We start from the raw sequence: 21,276 nt of genomic DNA on the forward strand, positions 1-21,276 counted from the left end.
GAATAATAGAGAAGTCAGAAAATACATTCCCCCATAAGTTAACATTCTGGAATGCTAATTAATCAAAGTGACAGAAAAAGTGAGGAGTCGCTGCTGTGTGCTCATTTATTACAAATGTGCTTTTAATGAGCTGGCTCACATCTGCTCGGGAGTTCACAATGGCATTTCCGACAAACCGGAGCAATTAATATTGTGGCGCGGGGTAGGGTTCTGTGGAAGTAAATAACAATCATTGCAGGCAAAGGGTCACCCTTTAGTAAAGCCACATTGCATGTGAATGTTATTTACCATACAGCAGGAAGTCTCAACTTGCCAACCTCCATCTGTTGTTAAACTACAACGTTCAGAAACCAACAACTACTGAGTGAAAATAGGGGTTGGTGGGAGTCTAATTACAGCCGTGAGTCCTAAAAACCCTAGGTAATCATGTGAATTATTAACACACCTATCATGTCACTAGGTAAACATGTGAGTCCTGAACACGCTAGCCAGTAATGGTAAGTCCTGAAAACACTAGCAAATTATGTGAGACCTTAACACACTAGCCAATTACATGAGCCATCAACACACTAGCCAATCACATGAGCCATCAACACACTAGCCTACCATTGTGAGTCCAGGACCCACTAGCCAGTCATGTGAGTTCAGAAGAAGCCAATCATGTCACCCTTTAACATACTCGGCAATCATGTGAGTCCCTAACACACTAGCCAGTCAAGTGACTCCTTAACATACCAACCATGCCAACCTTCAACACACTAGCCAATCTTGTGAGTCCTGAACACACTAGGTAACCATGTAAGTCATGAAAACACTATCCAATAATGTGAATCCTGAACACGCAAGCAAATCATGTGAGTCTGTAACACACTAGTCATTGGCATCCTAAACACACTAGCCATCCAAAGAACTCACATGCCCTCCCCGATTTCCTCCGGAGAGAATCCTCTCTCAGTATTTTTAAAACCAAACTAAAAGACTCCCTTTTGGAGCAATCACCAAGCACCTGATCTGGGAACCAGCACTTATATTGTAGTGTCACCCACTGTGACCTACAGCACTTATATTTGCCCATTTGTGTCTGTAAGTTACCCTCCCATATAGATTGTAAGCTCTACAGGGCAGGGACCTCCTTCCTCTTGTGTCTTTGACTCTTAACTTATTGCAACTGTATCTTGTATTTATTGTTATACTTTGTATTTATCTATTATCTTAATAACCCCCTGTTTGTATTAATGTATTCTACTGTACAGCGCTGCGTACATAAGTAGCGCTTTATAAATAAAGATATACATACATACATACATACATACACCACACAGTCATTGTTGGAGATTAAAAATATAAATAGTAAGGTGACTACTAGATTGTGAGAGTGGGCTTCATGGTGGTCTACCTGTTGCTGTAATAATGTGAAGAGTTGTGTAGTTTATGAAAAATGAAATATCCATACACAAAGCTTTAAATAAACAAAGTCATAATCAGCCTTTGCACAAGGTTTGTGTAGATTGGGGGTCATAGCCTGTGGGATTAATTACTGCTCACAATTACAACATTACACTAATCTTATTAACCCCGATAATATCCCTGCTCACAATCACTACTTAATAGTTTCCAATTTCACGAGAAACAGCAAGATTTGAGCAGGAACCTGTCAGATTCCTCCTCATTTGATCTTTTAGGGGATTGTCTACATTCTGACATCAGCGAATAACATGGCCTGACAGGTGTGATCTTGCTTCAGGCTGTTCCATATAATTAGTGCCTCTTTATTCCGTTACGCTGATATTATTATTTCTGCCTTGTGTGGATTATGTCTGATTTGTAGGGATTCTATATTCAAACCTAAAAAAATATAGAGATCCAAGCCGGAAGAATCCTTACCCAAGCATAATATGTGCATCACATGACTCGCCATCTTCAAGAAATTGCGGGTATAAATCTTTTGAAGTATTTTTCCTCATCTAGAAATTCCCATATTTTAATATTTAATTGCTATATGAAAGCATATAGGAAGCAGCAATCTCTTAGATGTAGATCCTACTAGAAAGCGGATACCATCTGTTGGGCCCCTGTGAGATCTTTGTTAATTAAACATTTATCTACATATACATTTCATGGAACTTAGAAACATAAACTGCCTATATGTATAGGGATATAGAAATTCCTTATTTAACGTACCTGGGGGCTACTGTTTTCTCTTGAGGTCATCTGACAAGGATTCTGTTAAGACTATACAGTATATGTTGAATATATGTTATACAGATATATATTGTGGGAAGTCAATTGATTATGGAAACCATAGTCCTTCGTGGGGAACTTAGTAGACAGTTGTTCGTTATATGGACAGACAGGAAATTTGGTCTGCCCTGCCAGTGCTGTGTGAGAAGGTCATTGGATGCCCTGGAGGTGCAGTGGTCAAGCTTCTTCTTGAGAGGTGCTTGTTTGGTTATCCATATTATTTCAAGTCAACCTATTAATGCGTAAGCATTGTGATGCTCCAAAATTAGCTTGCACATCAAACTATACCCGAAAGGCCAGCTTGAATGTCATTTGGGATGATTTTTGGGGTAAAGACTTACCAGTCATTTGAACTGAAGAAGCCACTCGGATGAGTGGTGAAACATTTTCAAGCAAAACTCCAGTCCAGTTGCTTTACACTTAATTCTACTAGATGCTGTATATCATGACCTGGATGAATGACAATCTTCATAGACAAAGACTTATTTGCTGTCAAATATATTCATGCTTCTCAAACTGACTTACTGTGGGGCCTGGAACAGTAGTGGGGGGCTCAAAGGGAAGACTATTTGCTCCCCTAAATACATCTAAAAGCTAGATTTTTAGATATACTTAGGGGAGCAAATAGGGGGTAAGCCAATGGAACAATGGTTGACTGACTGATACACCAACATTTTCTATAGCTGTAAAATAGTTATGGGTCAATGGTTCCCTGACCAAACGTTAGACTTCCAAGGGAAACAAACTGAAAATGTCCAACAGTACCTAAACCCTAAGCCCTTTTCAGTTAAAGACTCCCCTCTGCCATTTAACCCTTCTTTCAAGATATCTCGATCATTATTGACCTTTTTGGGCTTTTAGCCAGCATAAGAACCACTGCCTTAAGTGCTACAGACCATAAAATCCACAGTACTGACATGAAGGTGTTTCTACTTTTCCAGTTTAAAGGAGAGGGAAAAGCTAATAAAGAGTTAATCTCAAGCTGCAGGCATACCTTCAGTTCTCTCAATAGTGCCCTTAAGTCTCCCCATATTTCTCCTGAACGCTGAGCTCTGTAAAGAAAGTTCCCATAATGCCTCGCTCCTGCACCGAGACCAAGACCCATGTACATGCCTAGTGTGTAAGACTATGAGTCAGCTTCCTGCTGATTGGCTCAGATCCACATTCCTAAGAGGGGCAGTGAGTTCTTAGCATTCTTCAGGGAGGGGGGAGCAGGAGAGGGGAGAGAGCTGCGTGTCTCTGGCACAGGAAAACAGAGACAACAAATCTTTTGACAGAGGACTCTGTAAGTGTTTATGGCTGTATTTACATAGACATTTCTGTTAAAGCTTACTTAGTTTTTACCTTTCCTTCTCCTTTAAGGTCCTTGATTAATGTCATGTGGCTTTGAGAGTTAGGATTTGGTTCTGAATATACAAAAAAATGAATTGAGGCAGGGCCACCAATCTATCAATGCATGAAAAATAAGAGCAAAACCGAGACAAGGACATCTACATGGGGATTTTGGTTCTTCTGAGAAGATGAAATCTGAGTTTGGTTCTTCTGAATCAGATGAAATCTGAGTTGGGAAAAGTGCTGGGACTCTATCAGATTCCAAAATAAATTCTGTATTTGGTGCCTCCCTGAGATAGGGGCAAGAAATAAACAATATTTAATAAACACTGCCGCTAAGTCAAGGTTGTTCAGTACAGAGATCCCTGAAAATAACCCTACGGTGGTGGGCAGCTATGCTGAAATTGGGAGTGGGACTTTGAAGATGAACAAATGAGTCTGTACAGTTCCACATGACAAATCAAGCGGAAGAGAATTGCAGCCTTGTGTCAGATTGTGTACAAATGAATGTGAGATACAGCTAAATGTACATAACGGTTTGTTTGCCTGGCTCCCCACCAAGCCCCTCTTGCGTTTGGCTTCACGTTGGAACCAGTGGAGTAGCCACCCATTCCTGTCAGCAGAGATTAAGTCCGTGGCTCATCTACGTGCTGCTCCAGGTCTTCCCCTGTCACATTCCCGAGGCCGGAAGCACTCGCTGAGGAAAGAGGGAAAGTAGGCCTCACACATCAGCCCCGGTTCCTGTCACTTCATGTCTCATTCCACTGGTGCCTAAATCCGCCTTTCCGCCCGCAGATGTCACCTCCATTCCTGATTTCGCTGCGCAGTCGCGTGTAAAGGTCTTTTGGAAGACGGAGGGAAATTCTGATGTCCGTTATAAGTTGCAGTGACAACAACCGTGTAAACATTGCCAAGGAGCTGATTGAGTGACAGAGCTAATTAACTCGAAAATAATTGAAGTCATTTAATGGAGCCACAGGAAATAAAAGGAAATAGAATTATATATAATTATTTTAAGGTTGAATAATCACACGGATAATGGTCATAGTGGAGTTGTTTACAGTTTGTTTTTTTATAATGTGAATGGAATATTTATTAGGATATAAAGAGCAAATTGTAAGGGTAATTTTATGGCTTTTACTGTTTCTATAACATAGGTACAATGCAATCCCAATGTTTTATATATTTTATATAGTATATAAAGTATATATATACTGTATATATATACAGTATATATTTTATATAGTTGCTGATTGCAGGTCTGGTTGGCAATTGTTGGGGGTCCTCGGCTTGGACTTCCCTGGCTTTATTTTCTCCCCCTCAGATGGTGCCACAGCCTGACTTAAGTGCCAGGGGTCCCCTTTTTACATCCTATCTTATATATATATATATAGGATGGGATATGAAAAAAGGAGACCCCTGGCAATGAAGTCAGGTTGTGGCGCCATCTGAGAGGGAGAAAATAAAGCCAGGGAAGTCCAACCAGAGGACCCCCAACTATTGCCGACTCCATGATCAGACCTGCAATCGGCCACTTTGCACATTGCATTCTGTAAACTGCTGCTGGTAATTTCCTGTAATGTAACAGATTATAAAATGATGCCTTGCATATAGATTCATTTCAGCCAGGCACAACAAAGCAAATGCAATTGTTTTGAAGTTAAAGCTCCTTTAATTAGTCTTGAGCTCCTCCAAAATCCAGAGTACATGGCTATTTTCAGACATATAAACCTTGGGCACTGCTGAAGTAATTTACTTCTGCACAAAGGACTCTAAACCCTGTTTTGGCATAAAGTCAATTTGTTCCATATATTTTCCTGCAGCAAAGCACAATTAAGTATGACAACATACTGTAGATGTCAGAGGGTTTGTCTGACAATTCCGAGCTCTTACATAGTTCCATAGAAAGACAGTGAGACAGTAACTCAAGAAGGAACCGCATAGCATGGACTGTATGATGTGAACAATGCTGTTTGTTAGGGCCCCTTAGACTCAGCTAGTGATCCAGTGGAACAACTATATATCCATACCTGAATGAAGACTTGGCCATACCCATGGTCTACCACAGGGATCCCAAATTTGTTTTGCTCATGAACCACACTGAGATGTGCAAAGTGCTGGTGAGCCACACAAGCTTGAAAAATGTTCTTTGGGGCTACCAAATAAGCACTGCCATTGCCTATTTGGTAGCCCCATATGGAATGCAGGCCTGCAGGGGGCTCTGTTTGGAGTTGTCTCTGGGCTTCCAAAACTTGCTTCCAAGCCAGACATTTAAAAATGGGCACCTACTTTGAGGTCACTGGGAGCAACCTCAAAGGGGTGATGAGCAACATGTTGCTCAAGAGCCATTGGTTGGGGATCACTGATCTACCACAAGGTATGCAACACAGCACTCCCAGGCAGTAGCCTGGTGCTCGATCCTCTGGGGAGATGGCACTCCTCCTAACAATGAAGCCAAGAACCTTGCAGGTACCTTGTGTTTTCTTGGCTAGCACAAGTCATGGCCATTTCATGCCAGGGACAGTCTCTATAGGAAAGAGGCAGCAGCACAATTATTTCAGTATATCAGTTGTGCAAGGTTTCAGTATATCAGTTCTGCAAGGTTTCAGTATATCAATTCATTCAGGGAAAACCAAAAGTTCTTTAACTCTTTCCCCTTTTGTAGTAAAAAGGCTTCAGTCTCAGCAGAGAGAAGAATAAGTGGTGCTGGAACCAGAGAGCACTTGGAAATATAAAGGAGCAAAGGAAACAAGGCTTTGTACGTCTTATAAAGTGCATGGTAGTCTAATTGGTGTCAAAATTGCAATTAACTAGAAAGTGACCTCTAAACAGGCATTGCCTGAGATAGCAGAAGTAATTATCTCACGATCTGTATGGCAACCCAACGCTTAACCTTCCTCCGGCTGCTAATCCCTTTCTGCTGTGATTGATAACTGCAAAAAGATTAACCTTGTGATTTCAAGTATTCTCAGAGCACCAAAAAATTGTCGACAAAGAAAATCCCTTCCTATGCAGAAACATCTTCAGAAGTGGGAAATAAATAGGAGCTGTTCCAGGCAATGAATTATTAACCGGTATGTCCATGGCTCTTTCCTGCGATGGGGTAAAAGATCAGTCAGTGGAATCAGACTCTCTAAGAGGTTAGAGTCAAACACAAATGATATCTTGAGATGGCAGTGGCTTCAGAACAGCTTTTGCCTTTGTCGGTTTGTATAGAAGTTCCTGCAGCTGCTTCGTAATTTAGAGGCCTGACAGCTGCTGGACAGAAAAGTCTACTATGAGCCTATGAGTATGGTATAGGCTTGATCCTCTCCGGGTGAAAATGAGGGTGCTGGATATATAACTGATTCATGTACGGATGCGTTTCATTGATATTTTTTGTTACTGATGATATTGCATCTCATAGTTGGCTTGCTAGCCCTCGTGTTGTGAATGTTCCTGTGCGCTGAAAGGCTAGTACAGGTATAGGACCCGTTATCCAGAATGCGCGGGACCAAGGGTATTCCAGATAAGGGGTCTTTCCGTAATTTGGTTCTCCATACCTTAAGTCTAGTAAAAAATCAATAAAACATTAGTTAAACCTAATAGGATTGTTTTGCATCCAATAAGGATTAATTGTATCTTAGTTGGGATCAAGTACAGGTACTGTTTTATTATTACAGAGAAAAGGGAATAATTTAACCATTAAATAAACCCAATAGGGCTGTTCTGCCCCAATAAGGGGTAATTATATCTTAGTTGGGATCAAGTACAGGTACTGTTTTATTATTACAGAGAAAAGGGAATCATTTAACCATTAAATAAACCCAATAGGGCTGTTCTGCCCCCAATAAGGGGTAATTATATCTTAGTTGGGATCAAGTACAGGTACTGTTTTATTATTACAGAGAAAAGGGAATCATTTAACCATTAAATAAACCCAATAGGGCTGTTCTGCCCCAATAAGGGGTAATTATATCTTAGTTGGGATCAAGTACAGGTACTGTTTTATTATTACAGAGAAAAGGGAATCATTTAAACATTAAATAAACCCAATAGGGCTGTTCTGCCCCCAATAAGGGGTAATTATATCTTAGTTGGGATCAAGTACAAGTACTGTTTTATTATTACAGAGAAAAGGGAATCATTTAACCATTAAATAAACCCAATAGGACTGTTCTGCCCCCAATAAGGGGTAATTATATCTTAGTTGGGATCAAGTACAGGTACTGTTTTATTATTACAGAGAAAAAGGAAATCAGTTTTAAAATTCTGAATAATTTGATTAAAATGGAGTCTATGGGAGACGGGCTTTCCGTAATTCGGAGCTTTCTGGATAACGGGTTTCCGGATAAGGGATCCCATACCTGTACTAAATAACAGAACAAAAAGAAAACAATTACACCTGGCATTCATGTTCCACCTACGCATTCTTGGCAAGTTAACATGGAACGATTTCCAACATATGGCTAATAGCCTTTTACCTGACCCATGATGTCTGTCAAGATTCTCATTCATCCAAGTCATGGTATATCTGTAGTAATACGTCAAAGCAACTGGGCTTGCTGTGTTTTTCTTGAAGACGTTTTGCCATAATTAAGAAAGCCAGTCGGATGACTGATGAAACGGCTTCAAGAAAAACACAGCAAGTCCAGTTTATTTTGACCTATTACTACAGACTGAGCCATAATATCATCATAGGCTGATATCAAACGAGGCGTAGGGCGGATATTTTCGGCAAGCAGAAAAACGTTTGTACATATAGAAGGCGTAGGGAGGTATTTTCAGCAAGCGCTCTTTCTGTTTGCCGAAAATATCCACCCTACGCCTCGTCTGGCATTAGCCTAAAACTGCCTGCTGGATATAAAGCTGGTAGAAAAGATAGATGACAATGTGCTGATATTAAGTCCTGTGTATGTAACATTGGGTGCAAGCCGTAGCATTTGTAAAGTGTTCCATCACTTTCCTCCAATTCACTGGACAAAGGTCTGGTAAGCCTACTGATGCAAACCACTGTGGGAAACATGGAGATACCTCCATGCCAAGGGTTCAAGAATTGGAAGCATTGGCAACCATGAGTTTGGACACAAGCACCTTAATGAATTGCATCAATACATGTTCTTCATTGTGTCCATTTTAAAGCGCCCACTGCAGTGTACTCAGGTGGGGAGAGGTATGTAGGCACTTTTTGCTCCTTAGTTCTCCTGTGCTTTTATCCATAGTCTTACCCCTACTGTGTCCTACTATTTACTATAACAATACTGTTCCATGACTATACTGCACTGCAAGCCAAGCTAATGAACCAAAGAAATTGACTTCTCATATCCTTTATCATGACTGTTAGATATAAAAGGGTTAAGTCCAATCGCCATTAGGTTCTCCCTTGAGGTCCTGGCATCAATCAATGGTCAGTTTGTGCAATCTATGATCATTCAAGGATTTATCCTAGAAAAACTAATAATCTGGACTCAACACTGCAGTGTAAAATGCTCAGTCACAAGTCATGTATATATAGGAGCAAGGAGTCCCCCCCAAGTAAGGCTGGCCCCACAGTTTTGAGAACCCCTATACTAGGATATTGCTTATCAAGCTAATATCAATGAGCACTTCTTAATGTTCCTCTAATACTTAGCCCTTAAAAGGTTTCCATGAATAATTGAGCAGTCAAAGTGACCACTGTGACCTCTCCATCTATTAACGCGTTTAATCTCCGTGGTCGCAGTGCATGTCAGTGGGCGAGAAACTCAGTAGCACTTTGTGCAAATAAAGGCATAATGATAGTTTTCTGTGATTTTTCTGCTTCTTTGATTAAAGCAGCCTTGACATTAAAGCATGTATCATCTCATAAATCATGTTTTATTCTGACACTGAAAGCAATTCCTTGAAGGGTTTTTAATGAGAGTAGATCCCCAATGCAAAAATATACCATATCTGTTATGTAGTAAACAAATGTTACTACAAACAAATATATTTTGATGTTTATCCTATCAGTCTCTGACAAAATAGGGGTTTTCTTGTGGGTCCATGAAGGTGCAAGAGCTTCTTTTATAAAGACTTCATTTAGGAATTTTGTTGATTTTTAGACATTGACATTAAAAGACCCCAATTCTCCCACTTCTGTAAGTGAGAATGTAATGGCTACTGTAGGTACTGACTCGTTAACAGAATTAAGGTGCATTAGAGGACACATGAACACCATGTACAAATAATACAAAGTTCATGCAGTGATTCATCTAATTAACTCCTGATCCCAAGGGCAATCCAGAGAAAACATGAGAAGACAGGATCTCTTGGGAACGGAAGGAAAAACATTTATCACAACACAAAGAAGTCCTTTACTGAAGAGGCAGTCAAGTTATGGTATTTTCTGCGGAGGGAGTAGATGTTGAAGGATTTATGGATTGATTCAAAAGAATTACCATTTGCAGGTTGTATTATTATATAATGACAGATCTGACAAGTTCTCCAATGGTGAGGATAGACAAAAATGATGCCTCCATATTTAGAACTGATAACATACAGTGGGGGTGTAGGCAGTTCTCTGAATCAACAAAGAGCAGGGTTGGACTGGGCCACTGGGACACTGGGAAAAATCCAGGTGGGCCCCGTGTTACCTGCTTGCAAGCCAGCAACCAACGTGCAACTTTGGAAACATTCGAACAAAATTAAAGATGGTCATGCATTCTACTGTGGAATACTTGGCCATCTTAAATTTTTACCCCCCTGGAGCCCAACTGACAACAAAGTAAGCAAGGGCGGGTGATGGGCCCTTAAGCTGGATACCCAGTGGGCCCTGGGTACCCCAGTCTGACTCTGACAAAGAGGTCTTGCATAGAAATGGAAAACAAAGGAGAAGAAACAGAGAGATGGATAGGAGAAGAGGTAGGGAAAAGAGAAGAAAGAGGAGGCTGGGTATGGAAAGACACCACAGAGAGAAAGGAGAAGAAGATGAGAAGTTTGGGAGAAATAGAATGGTTAGAGGAAAAAAAGAAGAGGAGAGGTGAAGAAAGAATAGAAAGGATAGTGGCTGAATAAACTGGTCACAGTGATATAAACATTCATTTGAAAAGCTGGTTACTTTCGCCCCTCTCACCTCCAGCTTAGAGATTAATTCCCTATAAAGCTCTACCGTAATCTTGTCTGAATATTAAACCCCATGCAGAAACTTGTGGGCATGTGGAATAAGAGAAGCTGAGCTCATTCCTGCCCTGATTTAAAACCATGTCGAACAGCAGGAAACATCATTTCCTCCAACGATCTATCTACATGCCATCAATATATCAAGCCATGGAAATGTTTATGAATATATCTGATGGTGTTACCGTATGTTCCTTCCCTCAGCAGCAATGTGCATTTTGGCTGAAGTGAGATCATAACCTATACTGGCGGGCATTCAGCTGACAGTTTGATCAGGACTTCCTTATTCATTTCCAACACTTAATACTACGGATCAAATGTGTTAATGAACTAGATAAGAGATAGCTGAAGCTGTAGACCTACATCTCCCATAATTCTCACCGATGTACATTAAAAACATCCATTGGACTCAGTTGGCCCAGTCTTGACCTAGGCCAAGGATAAACGCTGAATGGATACAGTCCGTGTTCTCCTGTTTCACCTTCAGTCACAAGATCTCTCCTTATTGTGAAATGAGATGCAAGTTGAGAGCCATGAAGGAATGTGACATTCCAGGACCAGCAAACTGTATCTAATTCCAGCGCCGTTTCATTGCAGCCCATTAAAAAGTAATCTTACAGAAAAAAAATATGTTTCAGGTGCAAGAGACCTTGGTTTATTTAATTTAATTCCAAGCAAGGGTCCGCCAGTCATTTCTCCTAGAGGACAGTTTAATCTTGAAACCTAACTTTCTCCTGCGTGCGATCGCTGCACTTTGTTAATCTTTAAAGACTTTGTATCCAAAAAGTAGTACAGGACAGGAGCCAATCTTCTAATAAAAATGATACTTTAGTTGCTCAGTTTAAAAACATTAGAGCCTTACGCGTTTCAGGTTTAATCATAGACCTTTAATCATAGACTCACAGCTCTGCACATAAACTACCTTCAGAATGTTCCGGTCTTTTCATTGCTTGGAGATTTGATCCAAAAAAAATTGTGGCATACACAAGTCATTCTGATTGATCACTGTGCTTTAGATTGCCACTCTTCAACTTGATAGTGATCCAAAGTGGTTTGACCACCACAGCTAGTAGCAGGGCCGCCATCAGGGGGGTACAGGGGGGACAATCGTCCCGGGCCCTGTGAGTTTTGGCTCTTAAGGGGGGGCCCGGCTCTACTGCACTCACCTTTAGCCGGGCCCCACTGCTGTCAGCAGCTAAACCTAGGATCTTCCTTTACCCAAGATCGTTGCACTGCCTGCCCCCAGAACTGCTTGCCCGGCCCGCCCCAGCCCGGATTGGCCCGGCCCGCCCCCATCCGATTGGCCCGGCCCGCCCCCATCCGATTGGCCCAGCCAGCAGCAGCCCGAATTGGCCCAGCCCCCCCCAACCCGATTGGCCCAGACAGCCCCAGCCCGGATTGGCCCAGCCCCCCCCCAACCCGATTGGCCCACCCCCCCCAACCCGATTGGCCCAGTCTGCCCCCAACCCGATTGGCCCAGACAGCCCCAGCCCAGATTGGCCCAGCCCCCCCCCCAACCCGATTGGCCCAGTCCGCCCCCAACCCGATTGGCCCAGCCAGCAGCAGCCCGGATTGGCCCAGTTCACCCCCAGCCTGGATTGCCCAGAACTCTGCAGCCTGGATTGGCCCAGCCCTCCCCCATAGAGAAAAGTATGGGAAAAACAAGGAATGGGTAAGAAAAAGTGTTTGGCAGAAAAATATGGTGAATGGGAGAGTGAAGAGATTGGGAGAAACAGAAAGGGAGAGTATGTAGAGAAAAACAAAGAAGTTAGGAAAGGTGGGTGATCCACTAGCAGAGATGACAGTGTGAAATATGGACAAAAAGTTTAAAAGAGATGAAAAGTAGTATAAGAGCTGAAATGCTGGAAGAAGAAAAAACATAGGAAAATGTAAGAAAACAGGAGAGAAAAACAAAGCAGAAATCAGAGAACAGCAAAATCAAAAAGAGAAAGTAAGCAGAATTTTGCACTTGCACATTTTCTATATATCCAAGCCTTATGTTGCTTGTGTAGCAGTGGCGCAGCAGTATAGGGGTACATAGCAAGGCAGCAGTGGCGCAGCAGTATAAGTGTACATTTTTTATTATCTGCAGTTTGAGTTTTTTGTGTTGTCGCCCACGTAGCCAACAGTTCCCCCAGTCTCCCCTCGTGCCATAATTATTAGCACTGCTGTTGTCACGTCTCCCTCTTGTTGGTTACACGGTACCCATGGTCACCAATATGTGTTCTGGTTTTTAACCATTGGCCTCTGGGGGGCCCTGATAATTTTGTTGTACGGGGCCCCGTGATTTCTGATGGCAGCCCTGGCTAGTAGCAATGACCAATACATTTTACATTAGTTAAAAGTTCCACCCATAAATGTGAATGCTTTAGCAAAGGAGGTACACCATACCTGGCAACTGTACAACTGTATTGCATACCCCCCCCCCCCAACACAAGGGACCAAACCTTGGCCAAAATGATTGGAGTGTATGTGGGTGGCAACAGAAAAGAGGGAAGCAGATGTTGGTTAGGAGAATGGCTAGAATTATGTAAATGGAGGGGGTATATGTGATATAAATGGTGTGGTTTAGGTGGGGAAGATGTGCCCAATATATATGGCAGGAAAATGTAGGGTTTACATGTCCTTTAAAATGATCTCTGCATGTGATTCTTTAGGCGCAAGGCTTCTGCCCCTATTGATCGGTCCAGGGTTCCCCTACATCAGTGATCCCCAACCAGTGGCTCAGAAGCAACATGTTGCTCCCCAACCCCTTGGATGTTGCTCCCAGTGGCTTCAAAGCAGGTCTTCATTCTTGAATTTCTAACTTGGAGGCATAAAGACTATGGGTACTGTCAAACAGAGCCTCCTGTAGTCTGCCAGTCCACATAGGGGCTACAAAATAACCAATTACAGCCTTATTTTGGTCATCCCTAGGAACTATTTTCATGCTTGTGTTGCTCCCCAACTTTTTTTATATTTATATGTTGCTCACAGGTTTTAGAAGTTGGGGATCCCTGCCCTACATCAATAGGCTTACTTGTGTACAATTCACAAAAAAACAGAAGATAGAGTGAATATACTGGCGGCAAGCAAAACCATGGGGATGGAACATCTTTGGACCCAAGTACATTAATATAAATGTCATCAATGTGTACAACGACCGCGTCCATTTTCACATGAGCCCTGTTGTCTTTGGAAAGCCACTGAGATAGTGTAAAGGTGCCACATGTGGGCAGATGTGGTTGTGTGAAACAACTGATTTTTAATTTAGTAACAATTACGGCTCACCTGCCAGCTAACTGTATCCACAACAAAGGCTGGCAATGATTGGAGGCTTAAATAGCTTGGGATTGATTACGAATATGAAGACAATATTGTTTTCTCTCTTTAATTAGATGAAATGACCGCCGGGAGTTAAGAAACACAACACTGTGCATATAGAGTGGAACTCGATCACTGATACGTTCTGTTTATGGCTGCTTTCTCACAAGTGTAAGGTTCTTTTCATCCTAATTAATAATGAAACCAATATAAAGCAATACAAGTGCTTTCCCACTGCCCTATTGTCTCCTGCTAAAGAGAGGTCATGGCTTATTTAGTCATTTTTTTTACCCACAATGCAGCACTACCGCAACCGTAAGGTGGAGTTGCAACGGAGCCTAAATGTGAATCAGAATGTGATGAAAGTGTTTAAAGTTCAAATGGCCAAATTATGTTTTCACATGATTGTTTGTGTGCAATTTCATTGGGTGTTTTTAGCCAGTGGACAGTGGGAGCAGCTACTGTAGCTTCTGGGTTTCCTAGGGGCTGATTTACTTACCCACGAACGGGTCGAATGGAGTCCGATTGCGTTTTTTCGTAATGATCGGTACTTTGCGATTTTTTCGGATTCTTTACGAATTTTTCGGATCCAATACGATTTTTGCGTAAAAACGCGAGTTTTCCTATCCATTACGAAAGTTGCGTAAAAAGTTGCGCATTTTGCGTAGCGTTAAAACTTACGCGAAAAGTTGCGCATTTTTCGCGTAAGTTTTAACGCTACGCAAAATGCGCAACTTTTTACGCAACTTTCGTAATGGATACGAAAAACTCGCGTTTTTACGCAAAAATCGTATTGGTAACGAAAAATTCGTACAGAATCTGAAAAAATCGCAAAACATACGAAAAAGTCGCAAAATGTTCGTTTTCAAGTCGGAACTTTTCCAATTCGGGTCGGATTCGTGGGTTAGTAAATCAGCCCCCTAGTGTCAACTGCTGCACTTGTGTTTGGTTCATCTGAACAGAGAGCCGGGTCGCCTTGGTCCAAAAACATGCAACCACAAAGTACAGTTTTGGATGCAAGTATTTTTAATTAATTGAATCGATTCACACAATGACTGCGTCAGTATTGCAGGTTGCAAATAAACCTTGTCTTCTCCTTCCGTACATGGATCGGATCTTTTTCCAGCAACATTTATTACATTTATTATCCTTTATTTCTATTGTGTCAACACATTTACGCAGCACTTTACACAGATTGTTCAGTCCTCAGTCACCAGTCCCTTGCCTGAAGTTGTTGGAGTGCTGTGCAGGTACCAGCATTGCCCACAATGCACCATTTATGAAGAAATATCTTTGAACACCTTTTGGGATTGCCCATTTGCAGAGGCATTGCTTGATGCCCTGGTAGATGCACTCAATGATGTTTATGTGGAAAATACAGATTAAGGCCAGTGAACCCCTTTACCCTTTCCCAGGACCGCCATCAGGGGAAGAGATTGTGCTGGGTGCTGGGCTTCTTCTGTAAGGGGGCCTGTTTGTGTCGCAAAAGTTGCACAAATTGCATAAGTTACACATAATGTTACGCCAAACTTATGTAACTTCCGTAAAAACTGCTTAGAAAACTACGTAACTTTCCTAGAAACATAAGTAACTTGCATATCAAGCAAAGTACAATGCAGAGAAGCTTTGCCGGGACAAACTCCACTGACCCCCAATGAATTAAACAACTTGAGGTAAATTCCACTGCCCCCAATAAACTGACTGACTTATTAGCACATTAATTATTTATTGTAACTATTTTTCTCGGTCGTCCCTAGGCAGCACAGGTACTAGTGGGTTAATGCAGTCTTCCCTTTAGGAGGCAGGATAGCAAGAAAAAAGAAGACTAGGGTCTGTCCCCTGACTCCCCTCCCATATCCCTGCATTAGCCCCACCTCCAACAGTTTTTTGCTATCCTGCTTCCTGGAGGCAGGAGGTTTGGGAGCTCTGCTCCCTTCATTTTATTTTATTTTACAGGTTTATTTCACTGTTTATTTCATTCTTTTTAGTTAGGTTTTTACTGAATTCCTGAGGACACCGATTGGGCAGCCCCCCTCTCCAGCTGCCAGCGATTCTACTTCTCACAGAGCACTGATAGCTCAGACACTATCAACGCTCAGCCTCTTAAGGCATGCTCTTACGCTGCCTAAATCAAGGGGAAGAGCTACAAGGGCATGCTACAGCGCTACCACTAGCCTCCCTGCACGGGGACTTGGTCTGGACGGCATGCTGTAGCGCTGCCACATCCACCCCTGCTGACCGACATGGTCTTTGCACGGCATGCTGTAGCGCTGCTATATATTAACCCCCCGCACTCGGACGACACGGCATGCTGTAGCGCTGCCTAATGCACCCCCTCCAACCTGCATATAAACAAGCTATAGCGCTGTTTGCAGGCACCGCGCGGTCACTGTCACATCCGCGCGCTTGCAGAACGGCTGTGTCCCCTGAGCATTGCGCGCCTATTTTCAAATGCGGCGCCATTTTTTCGCTCCAGAGACGCGCCAACCGGAAGTTCCGGTTCTTAACTGGCCGCACTTCCCATACGGCGCAGACCAGGGGAACACAGCACGGAACAGCAGGCTGCGATCAGTACCGCCGGGAGGGCCCCTCATAGAGCAGAGGCAATACTATAAAGGGCACTTACAGTCCCCAAGACCCACAGGTACAGTTAGCACAGCACTTTCTCTCTCCTAACGCTGTTAAACGCTAATTAGCCTAACATGGCTTCTGACAAATCAATCTCACCCAGGCCGGATACAGGAGACCCACCCAGGCCCTCTGACCCACTTCAGGGTACGGGCAAACGACAAAGCAAACGTGCTAAACCCAGGGAACATGCCCAAGAGAGTAAACGTAGTAAAACCTCTCCACAGCAGGCAGAAAGCACCCCAGAAATACCTGACTGGTTTAAACCATTTCAGACCACACTACTAGGCATTTCTTCCTCTTTGGAAAAATTATCCACTATACAGCTAGCTCACCAGAGTGCTACATCAGACAAGACCACTATAGCCACACCAGCGACCAGCGCTTTGCCAGACATACAGCTAGAACCAGAGGATTATACCTCTGATGAAGAGAACCCAGGCTTCAGTGACTCAGAAAGCACAGACCCGGTCAGCCACTCAGCCGGTCCATCCCATAAATCTCAAGTAGAGGCTGTTAATGTCTTACTTACAGACATGTTCAAAACTCTGGGCATACACGAAGAGGTGAAGGAACAAAAGACACTAGATAAACTGTTTAGTTCGCCTCAACGGCAACAAAAACATTTTCCAGTACACGACACAGTGGAAGAGCTCATTAAAAAAGAGTGGAAAACCCCGGATCGCCGATTAGCTAAGGATAAAAGAGTAGATACACTCTATCCATTTGACCAAACACACAAAGACTTATGGGACAACATCCCTAAGGTGGATGCACCAGTTGCCAGATTGGCCAAACGCACTACTATCCCGCTAGAGGACGGAACATCCTTTAGGGACCCAATGGACAGGAAGGCCGAAAGTCTACTCAAAAACATTTTCGCTTCCTCCAATTCAGCCTTTAAACCCACAATCTCCTCAGCCTGCATATCGCGCACTGTAGTCTTATGGCTTGAAGAAGCCCTTACTGCGGTCACAGACGAGTCATTCGACATGCATGGCCAACTATCTAAGATCCTTAACGCGGTCCACTTCCTCTGTGATTCCTCCATGGACACACTACAGCTTCTAGCTAAAACCTCCGCCATGTCAATTGGAGCCAGACGGGCCCTCTGGATGAAGACCTGGAGTGCTGATCCGGCTTCAAAGAAAAATCTAGTAGCCCTACCCTTTACGGGCGCTTCATTATTTGGCCCAGAGTTGGACTCACTTATCAACAAAATCACAGGCGGGAAAAGTAACTTCCTCCCTCAAGATAAGAAAACACGCCCGAGCGGCCCTCAACCTAAGCGACCCTTTCGTCCCAATAACTATACCGGTCGTTTCCCCCAGAACTCTAGGCCACAGAGCTCATACTCAGGCCCCACAAAGAACTACCGGCCCAACAAGAAACCATCTTGGAACACTCATAGACGCCCCTTTAAGGGTACGACAGACAAACCTCAGGACGCATGAAGATCAAGCCGTTCCCGAAATGCAGGAGGCGGTAGGGGGTCGCCTCCTACTCTTCAGGGAGGCATGGCTGTCCTCAACTACAGACAAATGGGTCCACCAACTCGTTTCTTCGGGCTACCGGATCCAATTCCATCGCACCCCCCCCGGCAAGTTTCTAGAATCAAATCCCCCTCCTACAGCCCAAAAGAGACTTGCTCTCAAGCAAGCCATAAACAACATGCTACATTCCAAAGCAATTATACCGGTGCCAATACCAGAAAGGAAAACTGGCTTCTATTCAAACCTCTTTCTGGTCCCAAAAAAGGACGGATCATTCAGACCAGTACTAGACCTAAAGGCCCTAAACAAATTCCTATGGGTACCATCATTCAAGATGGAATCCCTCCGATCGGTCATAGCCAACGTCCAACAAGGAGACTTTTTCACGGCCATCGACCTGCGAGACGCTTACCTACACGTCCCCATTCACCAAGACCACCAAAAGTTCCTACGATTTGCATTCGAAGGAAGGCATTTCCAATTTCAAGCCCTCCCCTTCGGCCTAGCCACGGCCCCACGGGTCTTCACGAAGGTAATGGCAGCCTTGGTGGCCCACATGCGACAAAAAGGACTACACATTCTCCCTTACCTGGACGACCTCCTGCTACGGGCCCCATCCCACTCTCATTCACTCGCCGGGACCGACCAATGCATACGCATTCTAGAAGCACACGGGTGGCAAATACATCTCAAAAAGAGTACATTGACTCCCACGCAAACCATTATTTTTTTGGGCGTCCTCTTCGACTCCAACCAACACAAGGTTTTTCTCACAACAGAGAAACAAAGAGGCCTAAAGGCGGCGGCACAACATGCCATAACCTCAAGGACATTCACCGCAAGAACTTGCATGCGACTTCTAGGACTGATGACCTCAACGATAGAGGTTGTTCCTTTCGCCCAATTTCATATGCGACCACTGCAACTAGACTTCCTAAAACAATGGTCAAGATTTCACCACAACCTCGGAAGCCCGATACGCTTATCCCGTCCCACAAGATGCTCCTTGCAATGGTGGCTCCAACCCAACAAACTCCTAATGGGCAGAACCTGCTCATTCACAGAGTGGGCCGTAATTACAACAGACGCCAGCTTACTAGGTTGGGGCGGTGTCTTCGATCACAGGACGACTCAAGGGAAATGGTCCACAGAGGAAGCAAAGCTTCATATCAACTTGCTAGAAATCCGAGCAGTATACCTATCCGTTACCCACTGGGCACAGATCCTGCACGGACGACCGATCAAGATCCAGTCAGACAACGCCACCACAGTAGCATACATCAACCACCAAGGAGGCACAAAGAGCCGCGCCTCCTGGAAGGAAGTATCCCGGCTCATCCAATGGGCAGAAAACAACCATTCCCACCTCGCAGCAGTCTACATTCCAGGCCACCTCAACTGGGAGGCGGACTTCCTCAGCCGGAACTTTGTAGACCCAGGGGAATGGTCCCTTCACAGGACAGTGTTCCGACAACTCACATACCGCTGGGGAACACCACAAGTAGACCTTATGGCCTCCCGATTCAATCACCAGGTTCCTCACTATTGCACCAGATACCGGGATCCACAGGCATTCGCAATCGACGCAATGACCACCCCTTGGGACTTCGACCTCGTTTACATCTTTCCCCCCATACCCATGATCCACCCAATCCTCCGCAGACTCCTTCAGTTTCACACGACGGCCATAGTCCTCGCCCCGTATTGGCCACGAAGAGCGTGGTTCTCCGACCTTCAAGCGCTATCAATAGCACCACCCTGGAGACTCCCTCTGAGACCGGATCTACTACACCAGGACAAACTCCTCCACCCTGGGCTGGAAAATCTGGCACTCACGGCATGGCTATTGAGACCGCCATCTGGGAAGAGAAGGGCTTCTCCACCAAGGTAACATCTACACTTATGAAAGCCCGTAAACCAGTGACCGTTGCATCCTATCACCGGATCTGGAACACTTTCCTCACATGGTGCACAGAGACGCAGCGCAATACTTCCAGTTGTCACATTCCCACGCTACTGGACTTCCTCCAAAAAGGCCTGGACAAGGGCTTAGGAGTTAACTCCTTAAAGGTACAGGTGTCCGCACTTTCACTACTTTTTCAACACCAACTTGCAATGCACCCAGATGTCAGAACTTTCATCCAAGCGGCAACACACATCAAGCCTCCAACAAACACCCAATCCCTCCATGGGATTTGAATCTAGTTCTCTGTGCACTCCAGAGCACACCTTTTGAGCCATTGGCTACAATTGATCTGAAACTACTAACGTGGAAAGTAGCCTTCTTAGTGGCAATCTCTTCGGCCAGACGAACCTCGGAACTAGGGGCCTTGTCCCATAAGACTCCGTTCTGTATTTTCCATGAGGACAAGGTAGTACTCCGAACTCTTCCTACATTCATACCGAAGGTCGCCTCAGCGTTTCACCTTAATCAGGAGATTGTCCTACCCTCTCTCTGTCCCAAGCCGTCCTCTCCACAGGAGCGACGCCTCCACAACCTGGATGTAGTGAGGGCGCTAAAATTCTATATCCATAGAACAGCAGACTTCCGCAAGTCGGACTCCTTATTCGTCCTATATGGCCCTCAACGCAAGGGCACTAAGGCCTCCAAAGCATCCATCGCCCGCTGGATCAAAAGCCTAATTACTCTAGCCTACAGAGACAAAGGCTTGCCTATTCCGTTCAAGACCTCGGCACACACTACCAGAGCCCTCAGCACTTCATGGGCACTGGCCAATGCAGCATCTGCCGAACAGTTATGCAAGGCGGCCACATGGTCATCGATACATACCTTCACAAAGTTTTACAAGTTCCATGTTTACTCGTCGGCGGAAGCAGCCTTCGGCCGCAAAGTCCTTCAATCCGCAGTGAGATCTTAACGCTCACTCTCAGTTGCCATGTTAGAGCACCTATAAACTTCTGTTGGTTTTTACTTGTTCTAAGTTTTTTTGTCTGTTCCTTCTCCTACTTTCTAAGTATCCCACCCTCTCTTACTGCTTTGGGACGAACCCACTAGTACCTGTGCTGCCTAGGGACGACCGAGAAAAGAGGATTTGTTTACTCACCGATAAAGCCTTTTCTCGGAGTCCCGTTACGGCAGCACAGGGAGTCCCACCCCTTTTTTCCTCTATTATCAGCTGTGCTAGCCGTAACTGTTGGAGGT

This window comes from Xenopus tropicalis, chromosome 9 (genome assembly GCF_000004195.4).
Source record: "Xenopus tropicalis strain Nigerian chromosome 9, UCB_Xtro_10.0, whole genome shotgun sequence".
Lineage (NCBI taxonomy): Eukaryota > Metazoa > Chordata > Amphibia > Anura > Pipidae > Xenopus > Xenopus tropicalis.